This window comes from Lampetra fluviatilis, chromosome 42 (assembly GCF_964198595.1).
Source record: "Lampetra fluviatilis chromosome 42, kcLamFluv1.1, whole genome shotgun sequence".
Taxonomy (NCBI): domain Eukaryota; kingdom Metazoa; phylum Chordata; class Hyperoartia; order Petromyzontiformes; family Petromyzontidae; genus Lampetra; species Lampetra fluviatilis.
In genome coordinates this window covers 1,818,015-1,844,693 of record NC_136316.1, presented here as the reverse complement: position 1 = coordinate 1,844,693, position 26,679 = coordinate 1,818,015, and the positions used below count along the sequence as shown (strand labels likewise).

The 26,679-nt window shown below is 43.1% G+C and overlaps 1 protein-coding gene across 15 annotated transcripts in view; it reads right to left on the bottom strand.

Moving 5' to 3' along the window:
• Positions 1-26,679, bottom strand: part of LOC144946632 (teneurin-4-like) — a 416,480-nt gene that overhangs the window by 363,733 nt on the left and 26,068 nt on the right. The gene's annotated exons all lie outside the window — the stretch shown is intronic.

Genomic DNA, 26,679 nt, shown 5'->3' with positions numbered 1-26,679 from the left:
GTTAATATTTACAACACTGAGTGCAATGTAGGCCGAGGCAAAGTTGCTCCCTGTGACACTGGCGATGGGGAATGGGAAGATAATGAGGGCTCCTCAGCAAGCATGACGTGCCGGTCCATATTTCTCCCGACAGGCCTGCAAACAGTTCTGTAAAACTCCTACAGGAGGCTTCATCTAGCAGTGGCATCTAGAACTCAATGTGCTCGAGCTCTACATGTTTGTCTTTAGATGCAGCGTGATTCAAAGTAAAATAAACTTCACCGAGGGTAGCAAAGCATCGGCCGAATGTTGGATAACACAAGTTTCAGGCAAACTGTTTGAAACTCTTAGACAACGAATGCAATCGCATTGCCGAGCGTAGGGAGGGAAAGATAATAGCGGAGGGAGGCCGGGGTTTTATCTGCGAAGATTTCAAAGCGCCGATGGTGCGCACGGGAGATAGCGAGGATGGCGTGGGAACTCTCCCGTGGGAGCAACACACGGAGCGGGCCGCACCCATTCACTGGAGCACAGCCGCGCGTTGCACACACACACACAAAGATCCCCCGTGTAGCCTGAACTGACTGTTGAGGCAAGTGCTGTTAGCGAGCACCTATGAAGGTCGGCACGGCACACGAGGGGGATGGGTGGCCAACACCACGCCTTTGTTTCCCCAGCGGTGATGGTTTAGAATATCGTCACTGGTGGTGGTCCTGAGCAGGAATCGAACTCGGGTGGCCGAACCTTCGCTGAGCCGAGCACGCTAATTGCTACACGACCGCTCGAGCACAGCAGTGCATGAGTACTGACGCACAGACAGACAGACACACACACGCCACATTCAGTGTTTAACTCTGAGGTAGGAAGAGTTTGGAATGCAATTAATCCTCTAGGCATTCACGCACTGTATTTAAACATTCAGAGTTGATTTTGGCTAAGAGAGAAGCCAGCACTAACCAACCACAACTGGTTTATGACTTAAGGTCTAATAGTCATCAACGTGATGGGGTCCAAACTTGGATTTGTACATGTTCTTGTCAGCCTTGTAACTGGAGGCACTTTAAATACATTCATAGGCATCATGTCAATAACACAAGTCCATTTCCCGGGAGGAGAACCATTGTGTGTCATTCATCAGAGTAATATTTTCCTTTCTGGACGCACTTATCTGTTCGAGCAATCTGCGGATTCCCCCATTAAATGAATTCCTCTGCATATCCACAGGGTCCAATTCGGGAGGCAGCCTTTAGCAGGAGCATTTTCCCAGCTGTAAAAAAAAAAATATCCCCGGGAATTTCCCTGGCAACTGTCAAAATGAGGACATCCTCGGTTAACTCCACAAGGAAATGTTGCCGCAATGCGATGCAACATGGTACCATACAACAATTGCCGAACATAATTGCCAAACGAAAATTAAGTTGGTGCGCGCTTGCTGAATGAGTTTGTGAAATAATCAAAACACATTTTCACTTAGCCACAGTGGTATGAAGATGCATTGAGCTCGCTGAGCAGTAATTTGGCGAGTATTACTAATGAGCATTGGTCTCCGTAAAAATTGAACAAACCTCGCATATCGATGACTCCATTTGGTTGTGAGCAAAATAAGTGCGGGATACGAGCTCATTTGTTTGCAAAATTGATTCGGCAGGTGCATTTATAAAGGGCGACACACTGCATGGCAGGTTTATGGGTGAGATTTACATTAAGACCAGTTACTGAATTAATCTCAAAGGACCTTGCAATGGACCACGTGTTCAACATCCTGACAGCCAAAGTGTCCAATTTAGAGGCAGCGCTACATGTCCAAATCCCACAACAATAGCATCTTTACTCAGGTGCTTAAAATAATTAGAGGCTTTGATTAACCAGTAGTGGCACAAACACCTTCCCTTAGACCTGCAGTGGACAATGTAAGGGGATCCTCGAAGCAAGAAAACGTTCAGGACCCCAATCAGCTTAAGGGGCCCTGAATTAATAAAATATTAGGGGTACATAAGAGAATCAACTCAAATTTACATCACCTCGCCATAACAAGCTAATTAACATAAACATATAATTAATATATTTAAATCTGTCTTGTCTAAATCTCTCTCCTCTCATCTCACTACAATGCCTCTGTATGCATGTCTCTCTTCTCCCGGCATCTGTATCTCTTGTCCACATCTACTCTGTAATTTCACTGGGGTTCTATGAATTGAAAGGGGACATTGCAAGAGTTATCTCTGCACAGGGCATCTAATGAGCCAGCATCACCAATGCCAACCTGGATAGCGTCACTGGCTGATAACACTGGTCAACACACTTTTTCTGGCATAAGGTATTCCAACGGTTTTAAGGTAATTTTGGGGTGCTGATTTCAAATCTGGCATCAGTTTTTGTCCATCACATCAGATTTTTAAGATATCAAATATTGCATTTTCAATAAAAACTGCAGAAGAAAAATATTAAATAAATGTGGATATGTACATAAAATTATATTATAAACACACTATCCTAAAAATACAGCACCATATTTTAACACTAAAGCAGTCACTGACTCGCAACAACTTACGATTATAAGTGACAGAGTTAATTTCGGGTAAAATAAATGAAAATGGGGTATACCGATAGCATAAAAATGAGATGTGATAGAGCAAATCTGAGATCACATTTGAAATCAGCACCCTGAAATTAGTCTAAAACAGCTGCAAAAGTCCAGGCCAGAAATAAATTATTTTTTTGTTGACCAGTGTTATCTAACTAAAGTCAGGATCGCTCTTGCTGAAATTGTAACCCAGTGTTATAAGTACAATGTTCAGCAGATGCTCATTAATTCACAGTATGCACACAATTTTAAGAGTAACCCACGAAATTCTGATGCACACACATTGTTCTCCAATGTTGTATTTTAGGGTCGTGCAGATGTCAACCATGTACGATTTTTACATTCAAGAACGTATTTTTTTTAATCAATTCACTCACCTGTGCATCAACCTGACAGTTAAACTTTCTTGACTAAGAAGTTGGGATAACAAATACATTTGAGTAGAATCTGAATATAAGCACACCTAATGAGCACGCCCCCAACATGAGCACTATAAGCTTACATTGCACTGGTGGGGGGAAGACGAGACGATTTCTGATACAAGCAAGCATCAGAAATGAGCGTAAAACGGGCCTTGCTCCCAAGGGCTTTACTTGTATACGGCTTCTACTGTGCTTGCACGGACATTATATCGGTCATTCATCCCCATGCCATATTTTGGACAAAATAACGAATTCTACTCAAAAGTAATTCATTACACCATAAAGTACGAAGTAATTCCTAAACACAATCACAAGTAAAAATACACGAGATGGCATTTTAAGTGAACATTTTCGTTTTTTCTGAGGAATAATCAGCATTCTGCAATGTCCCTATTTGTCTTCTTACCAAGTTATTTAAGAATATAAACGCAGTACAACTTAGTCCATAAAAAAAACACAATTATCATAAAACACAACTTGGTCCATTGCTTTTCAACTATAATTCCATACAATGAATGTATATTCATAATAATATAAATGGACATATTTAAATACTGTCCCTAAATCTAGTGTCAACCTTGTTACCCAGAGAAACCACCCTCCCCCCCCTCCCTCTGCGGAAGAATGGATTAATCCACAGGTCGCCTAATGTCCAGCATGCGACTTTATCAGCAGGTACGTATCTAAGCAGTTTGAATCACCGTTACAGCTGTCTTGTCTCGGGGTACATTGAGTACTTCATAAATAACAACTCGGTTGCACGGAGTAAAGTTTAAAAACACTCCAACATGTAATTAATGTTATAAACTCCGTTAAATCTTTCACAAGAACCAAACCGTGTGCTTACCATACTCTTTGCCACGTGGGAAATTAGGGCCAAACTTTGTCTTGTAAGTCAACCCCGTAGTTACATATTTAGAGCAACAGACAGTAATATGTGGTGACTGATTTTCAATGTTTTTACAAGGTGCAAAACAGAATTCTTCGTCAATTGACCCATATGTGTGTATGTAGGTTTAACAGGTAGGCTTTCACGACCAATATTACCCATAACACTCAAAATTGGGAATGTTGTGGATTTACTCTCCAACACACCAGTGTGCTGTACTAGTAACAAAATGCCATGTTCTGTTTACGTGACAAACCTTACCAATTCGCTGGTGTCGGGTGGTGGCGGGTTTAACAACACATTTATATCCATGTGGTATAACCCAAAAAACCCCTCTATGATGGATGTGTGCATGTCTTTGTCAATTGTGTAGAGGGCAAGTTGTGTTCACTGGGTAACAGCGGCGTCACGTTATGTGTGTAAATAATTGTGCATAGTTGTTGAATAAGCTTCATGGATTTTTTTACCTTTTTTGTGGTGGTGGTGGTGGTAAATAAAATCTCATTGCATTTACGAGTTTCATAAAGTATAGGAGTCAATGCGATGAACAAGTTTACACGCTGGCATACGTCAACAGCAATTCCTTATTACGTTTTTAAGTTGATTGTTTTTGTTGCTCCGATACAGCATATGGAAACAAAAACTAAACATTTACAGCTCAGCAAATTATCTTGTTGAGAGGCACTTGAACCAGCTGTTCATTTGCAAACCATAAAACGTGAAACAATGCGTTTTAATGATGGTCTGCAAGCCTCCTCTCAGCAGCCTTGCCCATTCAAGGCGGACAGAAGCACACAACACAACACAGCATAGTGTTAAACAACACCACTGCCAGTGTCCAGAGGAATCGTGGCTTTACGTTACACACGGTTTACAAAACGGCACGCATATAGCTGTCACGACAATGATTATAATTGCACGAATGTTTGGAAAAAAAACTAGCGCATGGGCAAAATATTAATTTAACATGGAATTTCAAAGTATCACCCATTAGCAACACACTCAGCCACCGCTGCTTCTTCGATGCAATGTTTACGGTGCAGTAAAGATGGCTGAATGCCAGCCAGACCAGTCAATGCCCAGGCTATAAAAACCATTCTGCATATGACTTACTTAAAGGCTTGGCTTTGCTACCTGCACGGTTGGCATGCTGTCGTATGCCCAACCCCGCCCCCACCCCCTTCTGAGCACTGGCCCTGCATTAATACACAGGTTGAAGTTCCAACTTTGAACAAGCCAAGACAGAACTCCAATTTAATGCATGCCTATAACTGATTAGGGTAACTTCGGCATCCATCACTGTAAATGCCGCCTGCACCGTTACAGTTTTTAAAGCCCGGCTTGGGGGAAGATTAGATCAATTCAGTCCGTTCTGGTTTCAGCCCAACTTATCCCCCACGTGATTCAATGCCAAACAGACCCCACACTAATCCAACAGGTACATACACTAATAATACCATGTTTTTAGAAATTAGACCGTTTACGTTACATATGCCATTTGTCTCGAAAATCATACTTAATAAAAAAATATTGTATTCATGAACGATTTCTATTTTTGTAATTTACAGCTTTTTTTTTAATCTGCTGCCCTGTGAGACATTGGGGTGTTGTTTGACCAGACTTCAACCACACTGGCCAGCGTAAGTGGGTGAATGTGGATATTTAAGATCAGTTTACATACCACTTCACTACTGATGTTGGTCATGCCCAGGAATCAAACTGTCTGGGTACACAGTGCAGTGGACTAAAACCACTGTCCCACCGCTCCTCGTTATGAAATTATAAGCTTGACTAACACATTCTAAACACATTCTAGTTTTACACGAAATGTTTTCAATTGTTAGTTTCTAGGCCTTGTTTCTTATTTGCTTCCATTTGAGAGAGCCCACTGAGACGTCAAGTGTCTTTTGCAAGTGAGATCTTCGGTGAGCAAGGAACAACTAACGTAATGATCGCAGATTAACTTGCTATTCGAAGGGTAGGCTTTGGTTTTGATTGTTGTTTTCGAAACCAGCGAATGTACCTGAAAATAGAGGCCTGATTTCACCCTTGAATAATAACGCAATGTAAAGGTGAGGCCATAAAACAGAACACCTCAAAAGGAAAACTACACTCAGCACTCCCAACACATGCCTAGCCATCAAATATTAAATTAACATCAATAAAGACAAACTAATATACTAAAATCAGAAGCTTGTTTTTGCATGAATTTACCTGTTGATACCTTCCTGCTAACATTTACATATCAAAAGCAGTCAATTAATGACATAAAATGAATAAATATGTGGTCCGTGATATGCTGTACATTTAATTTGTATTTAACATATAGATCCTTGATCAAATGTCTTTCATCGTACTATTTGCAATCATACCACACGGCCAAGGGGGTCACGCGAAGCAGAGCAGTGGCAGTAATAACTCTACCGAAGCGAATCAGAGCGGTGACAGAGGACGTCATCACCTAAAGACGGTGGGAATTTCAGTTAAAAATCAAAGCAAGTTCACTACAATTTTCTCGTGTCATCTGAAGATGCACCCGACTGTCAGGCGGCGGTTGCCCCATCCAATGACCTCACGACAGATGCTGAATGTTGAAACGGCAGAGAGAGGAAAAAATCTGCGAAGAGCCATTTGCAAAAGGGTTTAATATATATGACAAACAAAAAATGAGTGTTTTGGAAGATTGTCCTCCCATTTCCAGTAAAAAAAAAAGAAAGCACATTTCCAGGGAGAATCCTTTGTGCAAACACTCTTATCGAGTATAACTAATATAATTTGACATCATGCATCACACGATGGACATGGAGCTCATTTCAAACTAAATCAGTAAAATGACACAAGGGAGACCTGCAGGCACATTTCTGGTTTTATTTGTCATAAAGGTAAGGAGAGCCCACTGATACTTAAAGTGTCCTTTTTCAAGGGAAAAATTATCCATGCGAGCCATGTGCAAATATTTGTCTGTCTATTGACATGTGCACAATTGACAGCACTTAGCATTAATCTGCTGTCCGGTGAAGGCCTCCAAATGCCATGGCATTGTGGGGGGAGGGGTGTCGTTTGACCATATTTCACCGTGATGGTCAGTGCCAGTTGATGAAGGGGGTAGCGTGCAAAGCCGGTTTTCGATATTGCTCGCCACCGATGATAGCCATGACTGGATCACAAACCCAGGTCTCCGTGTTCGTGGCGCAGCCTGCAAACCACTTTGCTGTCACTCCACCCGACTATAATCCATCCACACTCCTATAATTATCTTTACATTCTGCATTCTACTAATAATAAAAAGCTGTGTGTCTAAATGAGTTTGTAAACACTTGTAATTTACACAATGGCAACCGGGAGTGAATTATGAAATCCCTCCTTAAGCAGGCCCATAATTGTCCCCACTCTTGGCTGCTTCATATATATTCATCATATTCTTTGGGTCTTTCGGTAAAGCCACGTAGATAGAAAAGTAATCAAAAATGTATTGTAATAGTAAAATTAACTAATATATTTTTTTTCTATCTACGTGGCTTCACGGAAAGACCCATAGAATAAGAATCCCTGCAGTCACGAAAGCTTTGTCAAGATATATTTATTATAATTAATATTGAGCACATTTCTCTCTTCTTTCACCCTTATTTCCCTCCCAAAGGTAGAATATAAAATGGGCATTTCCCCCCGCAAAATAATGTGACTTCCGTACAAACGGAGACAGCGCAGAGAGCAGCGGACGCTTCAAAAACACAATGGGAAAGGCAAAAACCACGAGACGCAGAATCGAGGGCATCAAAATGACATTTTCTCCTGACACTGCCCAACAAACTTTTCTACTGACCTCTGGAACAACAAAGTAGCCATGGCAAGGCAGCACCGATAAACCGGGGATCTCGTAAAAGTGTCCAGCACAGTGACAACAGTAAGGCTGATGGACACACAAAAGCTGCTTTATCCCTCACTAAGTTATTGTTGCCCAAGCCGCATCCCTCTCCTCAATGTTCTAGTGTTCCGTGACTTGCGTTCATAGAAAAGACAGGGAAACTACTGTCAGTCGGAGGTTAACCACGTGGGAGTACATGCGTGTCACATTTCCATAATTGTATCATCGTGGTCACTTAATTACGCCTTCAAATTTCACCGAGACGTGTTTTTTTTTTAAATGTCGCGAGCGAGGAATGCGTCACATCACTATTGCAGTCCCTGCAACAGATTTCATATTTATTTTGTGCAACCAGGTGAGACGAGGATAGACTCCCATTTGCAAGAGTGACCTGGGTCACCGAAATTATGAGGAATTACAACGATGAAGCAAACAAAAAATAAAAACAAGCAAAATCTAAAATATTTGCACAAAACATGAAATCAAAGTTAAATCAAAGCTAAATATTACAATTCCCAGCAGTGCAAGTTGTCTCGGATGGATTATGTTTGGACTGATCGTAGTACAATTACAAGCGCAAGTTGCTGAAATGCTAAACATTTAACAAATATAATAGGGTGACAATGTAAACAGACAAGGATACGTGGAGTCCACTGCAATTGCAAGTGAAGTGATCATTAAATATTGACAGCTGGGTCATCAAATTGTGATCTGGATGGGAGAGTAATCATGGCCATTTTTGAAGTCAAGGAATTCCAAGGTGTTTACGGGATTCACAGAGAACGAGTGAGGTTTTCCGCTCTGTACAGTGGACTTCAGTGCCGTGTAACATCTAAGATTGAGGTTTGACACGCATATGCAATGACCATACCAACCTGCATTGGTACGTGACAAAGTACACCCAAGGCAACATGATTTTAACATGTACTTTGTCTTGTTTTTGAATGCAGTATTTAAAAAAATTGCATTGCATTCTGGTGAGGGGGGGGGCAGCGGTTAGCACACTGCGCTCTGAACCATGCAAGCCAAATTATATTCCCAGCCATGGCTGACATCAGTGACAAGACATATCCGAACCGGTTCACCGACGCAATGCATGGCCAACATAGGATAGGGAGGCATTTATCCAGCGGTATGTTGACAAAGGGCTGTAAATAATTGTTTTATTACAACTGCAGTGCACTCCCACACAAACATTTTGGTTTCATTTATCACAGCCATAGATCGTTAATTGAATTGGGAGCATTTCTCATTTTTTATGCCACTACAGAAAGTCCCCCTTACCCTCAACGGAGCCCCCCCCCCCCCGACTCTTGCTTGCACCACTCCTCTCTCTCTACGTGTCACTCAGTAATGAACTGCGGGGTACTTGATCACAGATCCGCAGTTCACTTCCCCGTAGACAGAGAGATCCCAGGGCACGCCCCAAAGCAGCAGCAGCTACAGCTCATCGTTACATTTCATCCGCGGCGACCCAAACTTCTCGCTGGTGGGTGGAACACCCTCCCGTGTGAATGAACGATCTGCATAACGGTCACGTAAAGGAACTTTTAAAAAACAAATTGACATTTATTTACTCGTAAATATTTACAAATTCAGTAAATAAATACGTTACCATATTTTCTCGCATACTATTTGAGATCCTAGGTAATACGAGCACCTCTAATGCGGCAAAAGGTGATTGAACGCTCACAAGTGCGTGAAGAAGGGTGGAGAGGTGCATGCCTGGAATTACAAACAGAACGAGGAGCACCTGAATCATAGAACAAACACAAGTTAGCGACATCATACAGATTTGCTTAAGAGAATTGGGATTGGTTGGGACACATCACCAGAAGGGCGGATGGCATCTGGTCAAGACGTATGAATGAGTGCCAGCCAGGCCAGCCACGCTAGCCGCGGCTCACCGGGCCAGCTGTGCCAGCCGGGCCAGCTGTGCCAACCGCGGCTCACCGGGCCAACTGAGCCAACTGCGGCCTGCCGACCTGGTCACGGCTCGCCGGGCCAGACGCCCTCCACGTCTGCCGGTGAATGGCGCCACTTATTCGCCAGGCATTTATTGCTTTTGAAACGCAAATGGCACTTTTGGCAAATTTCATCCCTCCCCCTTCTGATTTCTGGGAACAACACTTTGCCTTTTCTGTAACAAACGCGGAGAAATATAAATAAAGTCTTACATCATCATGTGGGCTCTCGGTGAAGTTGCTCTAATAGGCTACGGCCATTGTACATTGGAGTAGCGGTAAATCATAATGTTGTTTGGTTCGTACTGTTGTTTTTTGCCAATTTTGCTCCATGAGAACACAAATTGTACCATTTATTACTCTGACAAAAATACTCTACCTTAAACAAAATGCACATCTCTTTAGATACCCCAGTGTGTGTGCATTTCATTTTAAAGTTCAATTCACTATACAGTATACATTTTAGATCTTAGTTTTCCATTTCACGTTCATAATGAAGCACGGGACCTCACATTTTCAAAAAAAGTGAGCTTTTGGGTGTCAGAAAAAGAGATTTTAACGTGTCTAAATGATGTAGAAATTTTGAATTCAAAATAAAGGATAGCAGGAGAGAATTTTAGCAAAGAAATATGAACACAGCGGATGTATTTTTTCTCTTTAAAACTGACAAAGCTCTCATCAAGTTACTTGCAAGGTTTCAAATGGCCTGGTTTACACATTCAGCATTCATTCTGGAAGTTAATGATGTCCGTTTTTAAATGGCATAATCTAAAACAAGAGAGGCAAAGCTGCTTCAAAACAAACATCGTCATGTTTTACGACAGGCGCACAACTAGCATTATCCTTTTGTTTATTACACGTATTTTACTTCTGAAGTATGATTTTGTTTCATAAAATGCTGCTCGAACAGCTCATATGCAACAGGCACAATATATCTATAACCTGATGCTTTTCACAGCGTGGTGGCATCCCATAAGCCTGCCTCCTCTGGATAATGCTGTTTATTAAAGTGTATGACTTAGTTGCAACAGGGGTCCCATTTGACTTGAAGGTCACATTTTCTATGACTGCGAAAGTGGATGTCATGCCATGAAATCTAAAAGGTCGGTGAATTTGGGGGCACAGCAAGAACGTCCGCAACAATTACCCCCCCCGCTCGCCTTTTACGAATGCAGAAAGTCTCCGTGTATGCTCCCTCTTGTTGACTTTTAAGTTGCGGTCAGGAATCATTCCACTTTTTGTTTGTATTTTATTTTTGCACGTGAAAGGTTTATTCGTGATGATATCCCCTTGGCCAAGGTCAAGACGGATTGTTGTTTATTTTATTTTTATTTTTTGTGATATACCCATTCCGCAGCCTCATCCAATCCTAGCTCGAGGCTACAAATGCACATACCTAGGGATAATTTCCTGTCTACACAGAATCCGTGAATTAGTGCGCTGGGCGTTAACGATTTTGTTGACACAGCGAACCGCGGATTCAATAATTCCAGCCACGAAGGGGAATGCGCCGTGTGGAGTGGAGTGGCTGCGCTCTTATCCTTAAAACTCCGGGCACCACTCCTTCGACATCAAGGGCCCTACTGCTGCTGCTGCTGCTGATGATGATGATGATGTATTCGAAAGGCTTCCTGAATACTTATTCAGCACCTGATCAATCCGCGACCGGTTTTGTTGAGAACGTCTCAACGTCTTTGAGAAAGGTCAACACCGCTGCCATTCCCCAGTGGAACCGTTGAACAAACCACTAAAGCTGCCCTTGGCCATGTCTTGAAGAAGCATTTTGCTCTGGAGTGAGCACTAAATGACCTTCGAGCAGCCAGAAAGTTTACCCACTTGGCTAAACAATCCAAATGTCCATTTTAAGCTGTTCCTGTTTTGACCAGATGTTCAAATAAAACCAACGGTTTAAAAGCTGGCATTCTCGACATGAAAAAAAAATGTGCGTGCGTTGTAATTTTCAAGACAGGCGGCACAAAAAAACGTAAAGCCGCCTCTGATAGCATTTCGACTGATGCTCGGTTGCTCTTACCAAGAATACGCTCTCGTGTGCCGCTCATTGACAAATTAACCGGCAGCATTAAGTAACATTCCCAGAAACGGAGGCTTCTCTGCAAACAAGCGCTACCACGGCATAATGGGAGCTGCCCCAGATAACAAAAATATTCAATATAAATAAATATTTTTTTCCGGAATCAGAGTGCCAACCCCCACCCACGCCATCCGTGTTAAGGGCACAGGGCTACAAATATGAAACGACCGACTTCTAAGCCGGTGCTCCCTCTCAGAATAAAGTGAGCAATGTGTTCGATCCCCATGGAGAAGCCCTCCTGTTTCGTATGCACATTCTACCATGTACGATGAAAATATGAAATGCATTATTTATATGAGAATATAAATGCATTACGTGGTATGGAATATTTGCAATAGTTTACCGGCATTTGGCAATACCACCGAATGATGAAGGACACCAGGCTTGTAGCACAATGATTGTTGTCACCACCCTCGAATTTGCTATATGTATCATTAATTAGATAAATTATGTTACTTACAAATCAAAACACTCGGTGTTCATTTTTTCAATCGTGAATTTTTTCGCGATTACACTTATGTCGTTAAAGAGTACAATTCATTAAAAACAAACCCCACCAAACCGATCCGCACCCATTCAGAAGAAATGTCCAGTGGAGTGAAATAAGTCTTTAAAAATACATGCCGAACCATAAAAAAATACACAGACACACGCATTTCGCCGCAAACCCACTCTCGCGTAGTGTACACGGGGATTGTTGCGGTGAAGTGCAGATGAAAATTGGGAGCAAAAAATAGAATGTGAGTATCCAAGCGAGCGTTACAACGGGGGATTTAACAAAGCAGCGAGCTCGGCGGTGGAGCTTCGCGGGTGGAAAGTAGCACACGACGAAGAACGCTTCTGAGCCAATAACGCAAAGCAGGACACGGGGGGGCCTGCGAAGAAACTGCTGTGGGTGGCAACACAGGGTCAAGGCGATGAACCCTCAGCCACGCGTCAGGAGGCAGTGGCGTACGGAGCAGGTGCTGTGCCGCAGTGTTGCTGCTTTTACCTTCGACGTTATGTATGGGATTTCAGTTTTTTCTTTCTTCAAAAGTTCGATTGATCACAAATGTTTATTTTTGTATCGGAATGATTCAGAATCCGGAAGTGATGTCAGCAATGCAAGCCTGACTGCTGATGAGATCCAGAAAGTTGAAACCGGTCCAGAGCGCTTAAATAAATGCTGCTGCAGCATAATATTGGTCTGGAAAACCAATAGGCTAATGGGCTAAAACAAATATCTCTTTTATATACATATAGAGGCATAAAATAAAAGTATACGGATACATTATTGAAGTTCAGCGTCAAATCACCGAGGCTTGCATCGCGCCAGCCAGGCTAGAGTCGTGCCACGCAGCTGAACGCATTGTAGCGACTTCCACGTTGCAACTCTTTTACCGATGGCCTCACACAGATGTGGATGTTCTCCTGTGACGATTGGAGTCAACAGCGGCGTATTCCTGGTGGGTTAGTCTCAGACGCGAAATCGGGGCGAGCCTGGGTCAGTGCTCGGATGGGAGACAGGTTGTCATCAACGCAGGTTGGATAATGTGGCGGGCAGCGGAGGGCAGTGCAACAAAATAACCCTCGGTCGTACGATACTTCGATGCTCTGCTGTTTGTGCTTGCGGGCTCCATAAAACAGTTCTGGGACCAGCATTTGTGTAATTTGGTCAACATACCGCCACCACCCGCATAGCCATGGGGAGGGCTCTCATCCAGCAGTCACTCCACTGCTGGATGAGGGGCAACCCGCACGTATAGGACTGATAGTCCCAGCTCTAGACCGAAATCACACAGCTACACAACAAATTACCTACACCATACATAGGCAACCGAAGGAAAACAAAATAACTTTTCCATTGACGACAGCCAGCCCGCATCAAAGGGTTTTAATAGCGCCGCTTTTATTACATCAACATGCAAGGTATTCTTACGTGACTGCAAGGTAATATTTGAACTTAAGGAGGACTCAAGAACCAGCAGTGGCAGAGCACCGCCAAAATCAACTTACAAGGGCAATCAAAATAAGTTGGCTTCGAGCAGCTTCAAAGTGAGGTGGGGAAACAATACGTTGCAGGAAAACAAGCCAAACAAATAAACAATACACTCGTTTTGGATTGAGCAGACGTATGAATTCCCAAATGGAATGAAGTGACAACACAATAGGGATTCGGGCAAAAGGCAAAGGATGAAATTCCCGCTAATAGCTGCTAACAAGGCAGCTGGGAGAGGGGACTTTGGTTCTCTGAGGTTTATTTCGGTCGCTTGATCCTGGCAACCCACTCGCTCCAACCCGCTTTTCCCCAACAGTAAAGCAAAGCCCTCCGAATCGTCAAACGCCGTTTTAAAAATATTGTGCGTTCAGAGTAAACGTTCAGTGTGACGTGGCGTGTAAACATGGCTCAAGACGGAGGTGTGAATCGGAGGCGGTAATCGGAGGCGGTAAACGGCCCGTGTGACTTTCCTCCTCCCCGAAACACAAAACACGTCACCACCCGTTGCTTCGAAGTGACATATTTTTGCATTAACATTAGTATAGGCCACGCGTAAATCCAGTCAACAAGCATTGCTATTTCCACTTCGCACAGATCATAGTGTCTATCAATACGTCTATTTTTTTGTACTATATACAAGTGAGGCTTGCTGGGTGGTTTTTATTATTACATGAGCACAACGTATGCGTCACATGCACATTTCTACTCAAACAAAAATAGTGTGCATATATATTCACTCACAAAAGGTGCACAAAAGAAGTAACATTCTTCCAGGTTTCAATACAAATATGTCAGAATCAGAATTTTTAATAACTCGAGTCCACACACGTAGGGTGTGGCTCTTCCACAAACGTAATTGCGAGTAAGAATTTCCCAGAAAGACGCGTATATCAAAGATCTAGACAATGGTGTGGATCAAAAACAAACGTTATATTAAAAATATCCCCGCCACTTTCACGTTTTTTTAATGACGCATTTGCGTCGGATTTGTTCGGCCCAGATTTCTGACGGAGGTAATTCAGGCAAGCACGCGAATGGAAAAAATCGGCCATGGGGAATTCAGGTTCCAGCCCAAACGGCCATAATGTCAGCCACTGCGAGGAGTACAGAACCACGGACACCTTGAGTCCCGGGGGAAGCAACTGGAGTTGGTACTTTTGCTCAGCGGCAGTATAAGTTAGCGTCCAAGTGATTTACAGCTTCTGGAGAAGTCACGTAGAATGGAAATAATAAAATAATAAAAAAGAAAACATAATAAAATAATGTTCAGACTCTGTCTTCTCGACAGACCTGTTCTCCACCTGAGGACGGCTGCTTGCGTTGTGGCCGAAACGTCGTGAGAATTATTTTATTATGTTTTATTTTCATTATTTTATTATTTCCATTCTACGTGATTTTACCGAAAGAACCAAGAAGATGAATCCCTGCAGTCACGAAAGCTTTAAATGGAAATTTAGCTTCTGGAGAGTAAACATTAATTGGAAGCATGCTTCCTCCATGTTCACTTTCACTCAACAAACCAGGGGTGAATAGATATTTTTTTTTAATTGTTTGCAAAGAAAAATGTTGCCACCTCACCACTGGGCCGTTCACAGTCGTGATAAAAGACGGAACCGTAGCAACTCAAAGACCACTATTGTGTACTCAATCTGGCGCAAAGCTATTATTTAACACAATTTAACTGAATGCTCAAGACTGGCCAATTGGCAAACACCTTTATATTTGCCGTCACCTAACAATGCTAGTGCAGGCTATTCTCTTCAGGAACACACAACCATAATAACTTTACACAATTTAACAAGTACATTTTTGACCGTGCATGCATTGTCTGCTGTATTATCATTGCATTAGTTATTATTTGAAAGTCGAATGCAGAAGCCATTTAATGGGAGTTGCTATTATTATCACATTTAAATATATTAAAAGCAGCAACATTGTACGTATTTATAAGCACACCGTGTGCATAACAGCAAAATTATTCGTACGTTTTATTAATTACAGACACATTAGTCTTCCGTACAATAGTCGTATTAACCACATTCCACCGTTCGCACCATGCCACAGAAGTATAGACATACAACGATACTAGAATGCGTATTTTAAATTGCCGAAGAATACTACAACAGCAGCAATCGCACATTGCGGCAAATATGAAATTAGCGACGAGCGAAAAATTGTACGATTTACTCGTGCGCGGATATCACTTACGGCACTTTGCAACTGTGAAGGCTTCTGGTCAAAAGCCACGGGAAAGCTGAAAGGAGGCAGCCACCAGGGCTAGCTTATAGCCGAGCTTATAATGGAGCTGTCCTACGGTCGTATATTCTGCCATAAAGCAATCGGAAAAGACCAACCGGCTGGCTTGATTGTCCATTACGGGTTTATGCATCCCTCTTGGCCACAGGAAGATGGGCGGAGAGGAGAGATCAGCCGATCAGCACATTTGGCCGGGGCTAAATGGGCCCCATCTTCTTATGCAGCCCCAGAATATGGCATTTACAAGCCCAAAGCACAAACACAGGACACACAAAATGTACATTTAAAACCGCTCACATTTTCCATTGCCAATACCATCATCTTACCTATGAAAGTCATTCGTTGTCCGTGTGTCTGTCTGTCTGCGTGGTTACCTTGACGTGTTTTTAACTGACAAACTCTGGGGTTTACATATCAAAAAAGTACACGGATGCCACACCGTATGCCCCGGGACGAAAAAGCACTATTCGTATTTCGCGTCAACTTTAAAGTAGTTAAACTAACCATTTATTCCCTATTCTTTGGTTCTATCGGTAAAGTCACGTAGATAGAAAAATAATAATAAAAAGTGAGTGAAAAAAAACATTAACCACTAATCTAGACTGTAGCCTGGTTCTTAATCTGAGTGAGTGTACTGGCAGTCTATAATGTAGACTGTTGCCTGATTATTAAGTTTGGTGAGTGTACTGGCAGTCTATAATGTATTCTGTAGCAATGGTTATTAAGCTGGGTGAGTGTACTGGCAGTCTATAATATAGACTGTAGCCTGGTTCTTAACCTCGGTGAGCATATTGGCAGTCTATAATGTATACTGTATCCTGGTTCTTAACCTCGGTAGGTGTAATGGCAGTCTGTAACGTAGACTGTAGCCTAGTTTTAAAGCTTAGTGAGCATATTGGCAGTCTATAATGTAGACTGTAGCCTGGTTCTTAACCTGAGTGAGCGTACTGGCAGTCTATAATGTAGACATTGTTTGGTTCTTTCGGTAAAATAATAAAAATAAAATTGAAAAATTGAAATAAAAAACAACAACCACGATGTTTCGATCACAACACAAGCGATCGTCTTCAGGAGGAAAGAGGAGGTCACCGAAGGCAATCGTTTTTAAAGGTTTAAAAAAGTTGGCGTGGCACAAGAGCTCCATGGCCAAATTGACCATGGTAGAAAAGGATGGCAAGCTACCTTTCTTGGATGTCCTAATCAAAAAAAGACCAGATGGCTCAATGAGCCATTCTGTCTACAGGAAAATAACGCATACTGATGCCTACCTAAAATCTGACTCTTACCACCATCCATCCCAGAAAAATTCCCTCATCAAAACTCTACACCACAGAGCTCAATGTATCTCCGACCATGAACACCTAACCAGTGAACTCAAACACGGACACCAAGCTCTCAAGGCAAATGGAAACTCTGACTACACAATCCGCAAGGTCATCACACCAACCGTGAGGAAGGAGCCATCTGAGGATCCAATAAAACCATTACCTTGCAATACATAGCAGGGGTAACCAAAACGATTTCCAAAATCATGAACAAACACAAGATCCAGGTCCGATTAAACACAGTACATGAAATTTGTGATCTGATCCCATCTGTGAATGACAAGATCCCTGACATGCAATATCCCGACGTCTAAAACCTAAGCTGTATCTGCGGCAGCAGTTACATTGGCGACATTTCTCGGACCGTGTTCATGAGCATATGGCAGATTTTAAACACGGTAGGACCAATACTGCTGCCGTGGCTGATCATTATTTTAATGCGGCTGGCTCACACTGCATGTTCCATGCTTCCACAACCGGAGCTCTTGTGCCACGCCCACTTTTTTGAAACCTTTAAAAACGGTTGCCTTCGGTGACCTCCCCCTCTTTCCTCCTGAAGACGATCGCTTGTGTTGTGATCAAAACGTCATTGGTTTTGCATTTTTTTCCTTTCCATTTTGTATTATTTTACTGAAAGAGCCAAAGAATAAGTCTAGATTATAGACTTCCAGTACGCTCACTCAGTTTAATAATCATTGCTACAGTCTACATTATAGACTGCCAGTACGCTCACCGAAGATACAAACACCAGCCTACAGTCTACATTATAGACTGCCAGTACACTCACCGAGGTTAAGAACCAGGCTACAGTCGATATTATAGACTGCCAGTACACTCACTAAACTTAATAACCAGGCTACAGTCTACATTATAGACTGCCAGTACACTCACTCAGATTAAGAACCAGGCTACAGTCTACATTAGTGTTTTCTTTCTTTGATTATTTTAATTTCATTTTTATTCATTTGTATTCACTTTATTGTTAATAATCTATCTACGTGACTTTACCGAAAGAACCAAAGAATATGAATTCCTGCAGTCTGAAAGTTTCAAATCAAAATGTAATTCATTCCGATTTAAAGCTTTCGTGACTACAGGGATTCATCTTCTTGGTTCTTTCGGTAAAGTCACGTAGAAGGGAAGTAACAAAATAATAAAAATAAAACATAATAAAATAATTCTCACGACGTTTCGGCCACAACGCAAGCAGCCGTCCTCAGGTGAAGACCAGGTCTGTCGGGGAGACGCTGTGACCGAAGCGTCGTGAGAATTATTTTATTATTATTTTGTTACTTCCCTTCTACGTGACGATGAATCCCTGCAGTCACGAAAGCTTTAAATCAAAATTTAATTTTAGTTGTGATGGCTACTCCGTAAGTCTTCCAGCTGATGCACGTCCCCCCCCCCCCCATGTGCTATTGTGGGCGTAAATAGCAAAGTGTACAGTTGCTATTCAAATAACGGAGAGGTGGAGTTTGGCTGCAGTGAGAAAGAGAGAGAAAACAGCAGACAGGATTAAACAAAGCGGGAAAATAGAGCAGAGAGATAAAGAGAGCGCACGCCTCATTCATCATTAATACTGCCGTACATGAAACAAAATAAGTCTAACGTTTCAAGAGACGGCTCTTCTTCAGAGCACGGAACCGTAGGTTCAGAAGAGGGCTGGGTATCGAGAGCAGGGAGAAACAGAGGTAACAGTCAGAGAAAAGCAAACAAGGATAGAGGAGGAGACACCAATAACCAAGAATAACTGCAACAGCAGCAGCGACAACAACAGCAGCAAAATGCCAATTATATTTGACCTTCATTTCTGGGCCATGTCGCATAGAGACAGATTAAGGAACCATTACGATTCATAGGATAATAAGTACATTTCTCCATGTCATACGAGACTCGAGTGGTGGTGGTGGTGGTGGGGGCAGCTAAAAACACGCCTTGTTCAGGCTCATGCGCCACCCCGCCAGACACAACGTGTCCCACACCTCTGCTTGGGCTTCTTGGCACCGCGGAATGGGCCGATGTCACGGGCCCGACCGCCCGTCCACCCTCGCTCGCGTCTCCGATTGGAGCCACTTCGCTGAGTCTCGGGCAACTCTGCCGAGTCCGCTCTTCGTTCGAGCGGCGGTTGCTTTTTGTTTTGGTGCCATTTCTTAATTTGTTTACTCGTTTGTTGTTCTTTTGCTTTGGAGTAGGGTTTGCTCATTTGCTTGGTAGTAACTGTATATGGCATTTGGCTCTTATATGTAATTAATGTACAGCGTTATGGGATTATTATGAATACGATAGAGAAAACGTTCTGAATATAAGCCAATGTACACATTTTGTCTTCAGCTCATAGTGTAGCCCTGCTGTGTCTTGGTCACGTCACTGCCAGTAGGAAGACATCCACTGCAGGGAACCCTAGAGTATTTTGGCCTACTTGTCCATGCTGGTCAGATGTTTCGGAAGTTGCGCGATTATCCACACTTTACTCGACCACACGCAACTTGCGATGAAGCAACGGCGGTGCACCCAACTTCTCCTCCAGGGTGCACAGAGGTATGGGGAAATTTTTTTTTTAAATAAAACGTACCAAATTTTTCTACTAAAATAAACAGAAATTATGTCCCAGATGTCCAATGAAATGACATTAGCCACACGAGGCGTTTTACGATTTTATTCGATCTGGTGATATGATAAAACCAATCAAAGAAGTACCTCCACCAACTCTCTGATCTCGCCACGTATGTGACGCGAAGGATGATTGTTTGAAACATTGCCTATTATACGTTTAGTTTTTAGGCCACAGCGTTTACAAATGTGTTGAATTATTTGTTTTGTTATTTGTGCTTGCCCACCACTAGCAATGCAGCAGCATCACTAAATAATTTGTAGGAAAAAAATACCATGAGCTCATCACTGACTCTTTACAGACACGTGGCACTTATTAGCTTTGGAGAAATCTGTAACTTCAACCGTAATGTCATCAGATAATATAAGCGTTTTTTTATTTTCCCATTCAAGCTAACAATTCAAGGAAAACAGCATGGCATATCGCAATGGCAGATCAGGCAATAGATAAACCATCAGTAGAATTAATTATATAACATGATGACCATCACGAAACGCTCCATCAAATACTCAGGATAAATGTTAGCATAGAATTACACGTAACAACTGCCATCACAAATACATCGTATTTCTGCTTCACACTGGAATAAGCTAAATGCTAAATTGTCACACTGTGATTATAAATCTTAAGGGGCTCCAGCTGTAACAAATTTGGTCATACAAAGGGAATAGACGTCAATGGGGCAGAAAACACACATTCGCACGCGTGCACACGTAAAGACATAAACTTTAAAGTCAAACCCTGCATGGCTGATAATAACAATAGATGGTCGGAGTGATTTAACTTACGGCTATGTAACGTGCATTGCTAATGTATTTTCAGCCCTAGTTCCATGTTAGTCGGATGTCATGTAAGGGGAAATCTGTGCAGCCTGTGGGCCAGAGAGCGCTATGAAGACTGAGATCGGAATCAGGTCTGGCTGGTGCCACTATTGCCCGTCACCTGGCATTGAGCATCTGCCAAGCAGCAGCAGCAACAACAACAAAAGAGGATTGGGCAGGATGCGTTACTCGCAGGGATGCTGCCCGGTGGCTGAGAGTTCATGACAGTGGCAACCGAAGGAGAGAACGGATCATTGCGCCCAGGTGGACTTTCACCACAGAGATGGAGCGATGAAATCAGCTAGTGTGCAAGAGCCAGATGGATTGCTCAGGGATAGTGAGAGATGGCAACAACATGGGGAGTCCTTCATTCAGCAGTGAACTGATCATAGCTGCTGCTGATGCAAAAAGCCCAGCAAACAGCTAGGCTTAAATTTATTCTGCTTGAAAGATGCAAACGTAGTGAGCCAAGGTTTGAATCAAGAGCCAGTGCCTAGCACACACACACACAAACACCTGTTCTCTTATGCAGCAGGCTCACCGTTTTTTTTCTCCCGTTTACATTATAAAAGCTCGCTCTCATCCCTTCCCCACAACACTCAAGCTCCCCAAAGGAACACCCTTTCCCACAGCGAGCCTATATCTGCAATTTCATCCAACACGCCTTTCCAGTCTCAATAGGTTAATCTCTAAACCCAATTAGCATGTCTCTCCAGTTGCCTGACAGTCTGACGACGCGGTTTAAATGGTCCTAAGGAAGCAAAACAGAAAAGCCCTTCTTATCTCTGGCATCGAAATTGATAGTCTGTTTTGTAATTAAGGCCTGTCTATGTATACACACACCTCGAAAGTTTACTAATTAGTTAAGTGCCTGCACGTCTGTGGCACGAAATGAAAACATAGAAATGCAGGAGAATGTTTTTTATTTGTGCTTTAGAAGAGCAGCAAAAATGCCTTTGATGTGACAATTGATAGGTTATTCCTACAGGAATCTTATTCAATGTCTGCAAATTCCACCACGGAAAAATTCTGCAAGATTCACAATTTCAAACAAAAAAAAACTATTCACAAGCATTGTCCAAACGAATACGCATTACTTTCGAATGGTGATTTCAAGCCATTTTCATGCAAAAGAATGTGGATTCTGTGTTATCCAGTAGAATTCCCATGCATTTCAATGGCAAATATAGTCAATACCACCCAGGTGGTAGAGGAGTGGATTCCAACTGGCTTTTACAAATAGAAATTGTCAAATAAATTTATGACCCAGGCAGCGGGCATACATTTCAAATGGTAAATCCCCACTACCTCCACAATCCACCAATGCAATTGTATTCGATTCTAAGAAGTAATGTCTAAAAATCGAATTGTGATTCCAGGCTCGGAGTCACAAGAACTGCGAGCTATAGTTGTCACTCGTCGTCACCAGCCATTGCATATCCACTGCTGGATGATGGACTCCCAATGCTGTCGCCTTCCCCCACGATCCAGGGCAACCACCATCCATCTCACGCCTGCAAATGAACCGATCTCATCGCTCCGTGTCTATGGTGGTCATTCTCATATGATGCGTCCCCTCCTTGTGCTGCCGTTCTGTCGTCGGTCTCATCCATTGCCAGCTTCAGCGATAATCCCCTTTTGCGATGTGTGCACTACCCCCAATTCCATTCGACTTTTTCTTAAATTTTCTCCACAAATCCTGAAAACAATTAATGACCGCTTGCGCGTGTTTACATACATCACAAGGAAAGTAAACGCTGCATGCATTTTACATCTGCAAACAAGGTCACACTCCTGTGATGCACGTATTTAGAAAAATAGAAATCACATTCGTCAAGGCAATATTTTCCCAGTACCACCTTAAAGGTAACACAGATGCGGAGAGAAATTTAGCTTGTCATTTACTCTTGCCAGGAAATGTTATGTTTATGTAATGCCATTTACAATAATTCACATCTCTCCGATCCTGTAACGGGTGTAATGGAAGGAAAATCGCACGCCCGCCTGAGCCACACCCAAACGATCATGTTATCTCTCCTGCCTAGGTTGTCATGCTTGTGCTGCATAGCTCTCCGATGTGCTAATGGGCTGTGCCGGGTGTTGTTCGGCATGCTGTCCGACGTTTCGCTCTACATTTCAGGAAGATTTTTTTAGAAAATAATTATTTGAGGGTGCCACGGTGGTGAGATGTTGACTACCTCACCTAGGATACAGGATGACAGGTTCGATCCCGACCCTGACGCCTGTATATTTGGAATTTTAATTTTCTCCCTGTGGTCACGTAGATTATCCCCTCCACATCTAGAAACACGCGTTTAGATGATTCGGCTGTTATAAACTTCCACGTGATGAGCCACTTCGTTGGGCTATCATCTGTGGCCAGGTTGCTTCTAAGCAAAGAGCCACATGGCTCCGTTGTCCTAAAACTGGTAAAATAAAACAAATAGTTTTGTTCAGTTGAATTGGATCATTCGTGAAGCAGCTCCCAGAATGTGGAGCAAAATGTCAGACTTAATGCTGAACAACAGAAAACAGATGTATAACCTCAAAATATTATTGAAAGTGAGATATATTTTCTCCCCTATTATTTCGACTCAAAACTAAGAAATACAAATGCTCCCTCCAGAAAAAAAAACACGTCACGTGTAGCTTCACATTGTCAAATATGTTCTAGAACCAAGAAACATTACCAATGTGTCACTTGCACCAACATTCCATTTTGAGCTTTAAACTGGACCACATCAACACTGTGGCAAGTCTCCTTTTAACGGGGTATATTTCCCCTTGTGCATTAACAATATGCTAATAATTTGCACTTTCATTATCACCAGATAATTTGAATATCCCTTTAAGGGTCACGCTGCAGCCTACATTTAGCATGGTCAATACTCACACTCCTGCTGCAAAGGCAGATTCATTGTCAAGACCGGTTCGTTGTCACGTGCCAATGCTCTAGAGTTCCCATTCTATATCGATGCTACGCAAGACAAAAAAAATGTGTTATGCATTCTATAGATCACCCCTTAATGGGTATTTCTATTCACACGTGTTGAGCGAATGTGATTTCCTGCTCAAGTAAGCATTGAGGCAGTGCTCAGCGGCTGTTGAAAGCCCTGAGAGCCAGTGGTGAAAGTTCCACAATCGTACGGTAGGACGAAGTCGATCAGAAAGTGGTAACCCCTGACCAGCATTTGAAGGTAGCTTACACACATGTAAGCTACTTTTTATGTTAAATATTCCACGCACCTTTAATTGGTTGGAATAAAAAAAACAACCTCGTTAAAATTGCTACTGCATTGAGAAAAAATATTTAACTCCACACTTTCGCACCTCCGATTAGCACGGTTGGCTACATATGGTGCGAAAGAAGTTAAATGTGCGTACATGCTTTTTCGTGTAATCATTAATCTCGACACGTTTTTCCATATCTAAGGGGAAAAAAGACGAAAGCCTTTACTGAAGGTACAGTCCACGTTCAGAAAGCATCAGGATATTAGTCCCCTTGGGCCACATTTCGTAGGAAACATGAAACAATAGTTTTTACGACCCGTTTATTAGACACACAAGCCCTCCAAGGAATTGCCATTTCCCTTGAAAGACTATATCTCTGACCTTTTAAAAACCCCGCGTCGGTCAGCAGACGATCCATAGAACCGCGTGTTAAAATGACTGTTCTGCAGAGTGTGAATCCATTAATGTAGGCGCTTTTTTTCTTTTTCATCAGGTGGTTGAGTATGCGTTTTTGCGCCTTGGCATATCGTTATTGGGTTAAAATACAAAACATTAGTTTGTGTCTGTGAGTGAAAGACAAATGGTAGTTTGTGAATTTTTGTTTAAAGGTAAAGGTGCAGCCCTGCAATGTCTTGCTCATACCACTGCCGGTAAAAAAAGGAGGCATCTACTAGGAGCAGTGGTTCTTAACATTTACTGCAGCCTTGCGCCCCTTTCGTTCTCAATCATTAAAATGTTTCATGTTAAAACAGACATACATGAAACAAAGTAGTTGTGTTTACGTGCCCGTGTCTAGTTTGTGTTTCGATAATTTACCGTCTAAAAGAAACGGACATGTCTCACACCCCCCGAGAGGGCATCTCGCACCCCCAGGAGGTGAGTGCACCGCAGGTTAAGGGCCGCTGTATTAGAGGACGCGCCAGAGAACACTTCTAGGAGGGTATTTGGGGCTATTTTTTAATGCTGGTCAGATGCCTTGACAGGCGGTAAGAGTACGCACACTTTACCCCCCCCCCCCCCCCCACACCACCACCACATTCAACCTGTGCATCGACTTACTGTGGGCATACCCAAGTGTCCTGTCGGGTGGACAGATGCGGCGGTTGGGATTCAAATCAGTGAATCCATCGTATCGACTGCCGCCGTGCCGGGAGATCGGACGGGGAGGGACCTCTCCGCTGTGCGAGTCCCGGGTGTGCTGACAATTTACACTGCGGCCGAAAGAATTGCGCAGATTTCGCGCAGATCGCATCGACGCGCCGCTCGGCACGAGAACGGCAAAGCCGATTGACGATGGCCGAAGTGCCAGCACGTGAGAGCCGCACGCGCGGCACAACCCCCTTCGATTTAGCGCAACGTCAATTCCTCTCCGCCGCAATGCAACCCTGCGAGAGAGTCAACACATCGCAGTAATATGCGGAGGGGGGGGGGGGGCACCGTGCGGTTTTGCGCACAACAAAACAAGAACGCGGGCCATAGGTTGCTCTTGTCTGTTCATTTCATTTCTCCTTAAACCACGAAATTTAAAGCACAGCGGTGGCCCCGCCGCATTTCCTTTTAAGCAATTCAACTATTGATTACCGTACTTGTGATGTGAAAACACACAGGGAACCCTAGACCTGTTCCTTAAAAGCAGGGGGTGTGGGCGGGAATGTTTAATGTTCAGCTCTTGGGCTTTTTTTTTAAAATATATATGTTTAAATAATTCATACAGGACGTTGTGCCAACTGAAAAGTCTTCTTAGAAGTTTAAAGTTTACACTTGTCTTTGGGCTGTTCAAGTGTAAGTGATTCTGCCATTAGAGGCAGTTGATTAAACAGGGTCTTGGCTTGCCTCGGAGGCCTTGGGCCCCCCCCCCAATTCTTTTTTTCATTAGCGTTTCAAGCTTTGCTCATGAGTTTTGGATGCATCACTCTTCACCCAGGGCACATCTCTCCTCTTCCCTCCCACATCTCCCCCATCTCCCCCCTCCCCCATCTCCCCCCTCCCACATCTCCCACCTCCCGTCTCCTGCCTCCCCCCTCCATCTTCCTACCAGAGAGCCGCACGCCAACAAAACCCATCCGTCGGAGCCCGTCTCGGCGGCACTTAACAATGCGCCCGTGTTGTCATCATTAGAACAATTCACCGGGGTCGTGAGCCCTTCTTAACGAGCAGCTGTATCCCCACCCACCTCCCCACCTCCCGAAAAACGTCGACACTGCCTATTGCGGCAAGCGTCCTCAGCACCAGCTCAAATCAAACCGCTGCTTGTTGTTAACTTGCAAGGCTGCACGCAAACACACGCACTAATAATAACAAGGCTTTAGGTTTGTTGTTGTTTTTGTTGCGCTTGCTGCACTTGAAGCTTATTGTTTGCGTCACGACGGCCGTGAGATTTAAGTGGCAACACTGGAGGAGGGGGGCGCGGATGGAAGTCGAGCTGCAACATTGCAACACTTCGTGGTCTTAAAGCAATAATTTAAAAAAGTGGTTATTTTTTATGATTTTAGAGATTATTCTCATTTTTTTTAATGACCGTAGAAGCGGTTTTGGAAGTGGTAACAGCGATTGGGTGGAGTGGTGGGCGTAATGGATCACGCACTGTGCCGCGAACGTGGGAACCGCAAGTTTGATTTTTCTGCCACGGTTAAAATCACGAGCAAATTACATCCGAAGCGTT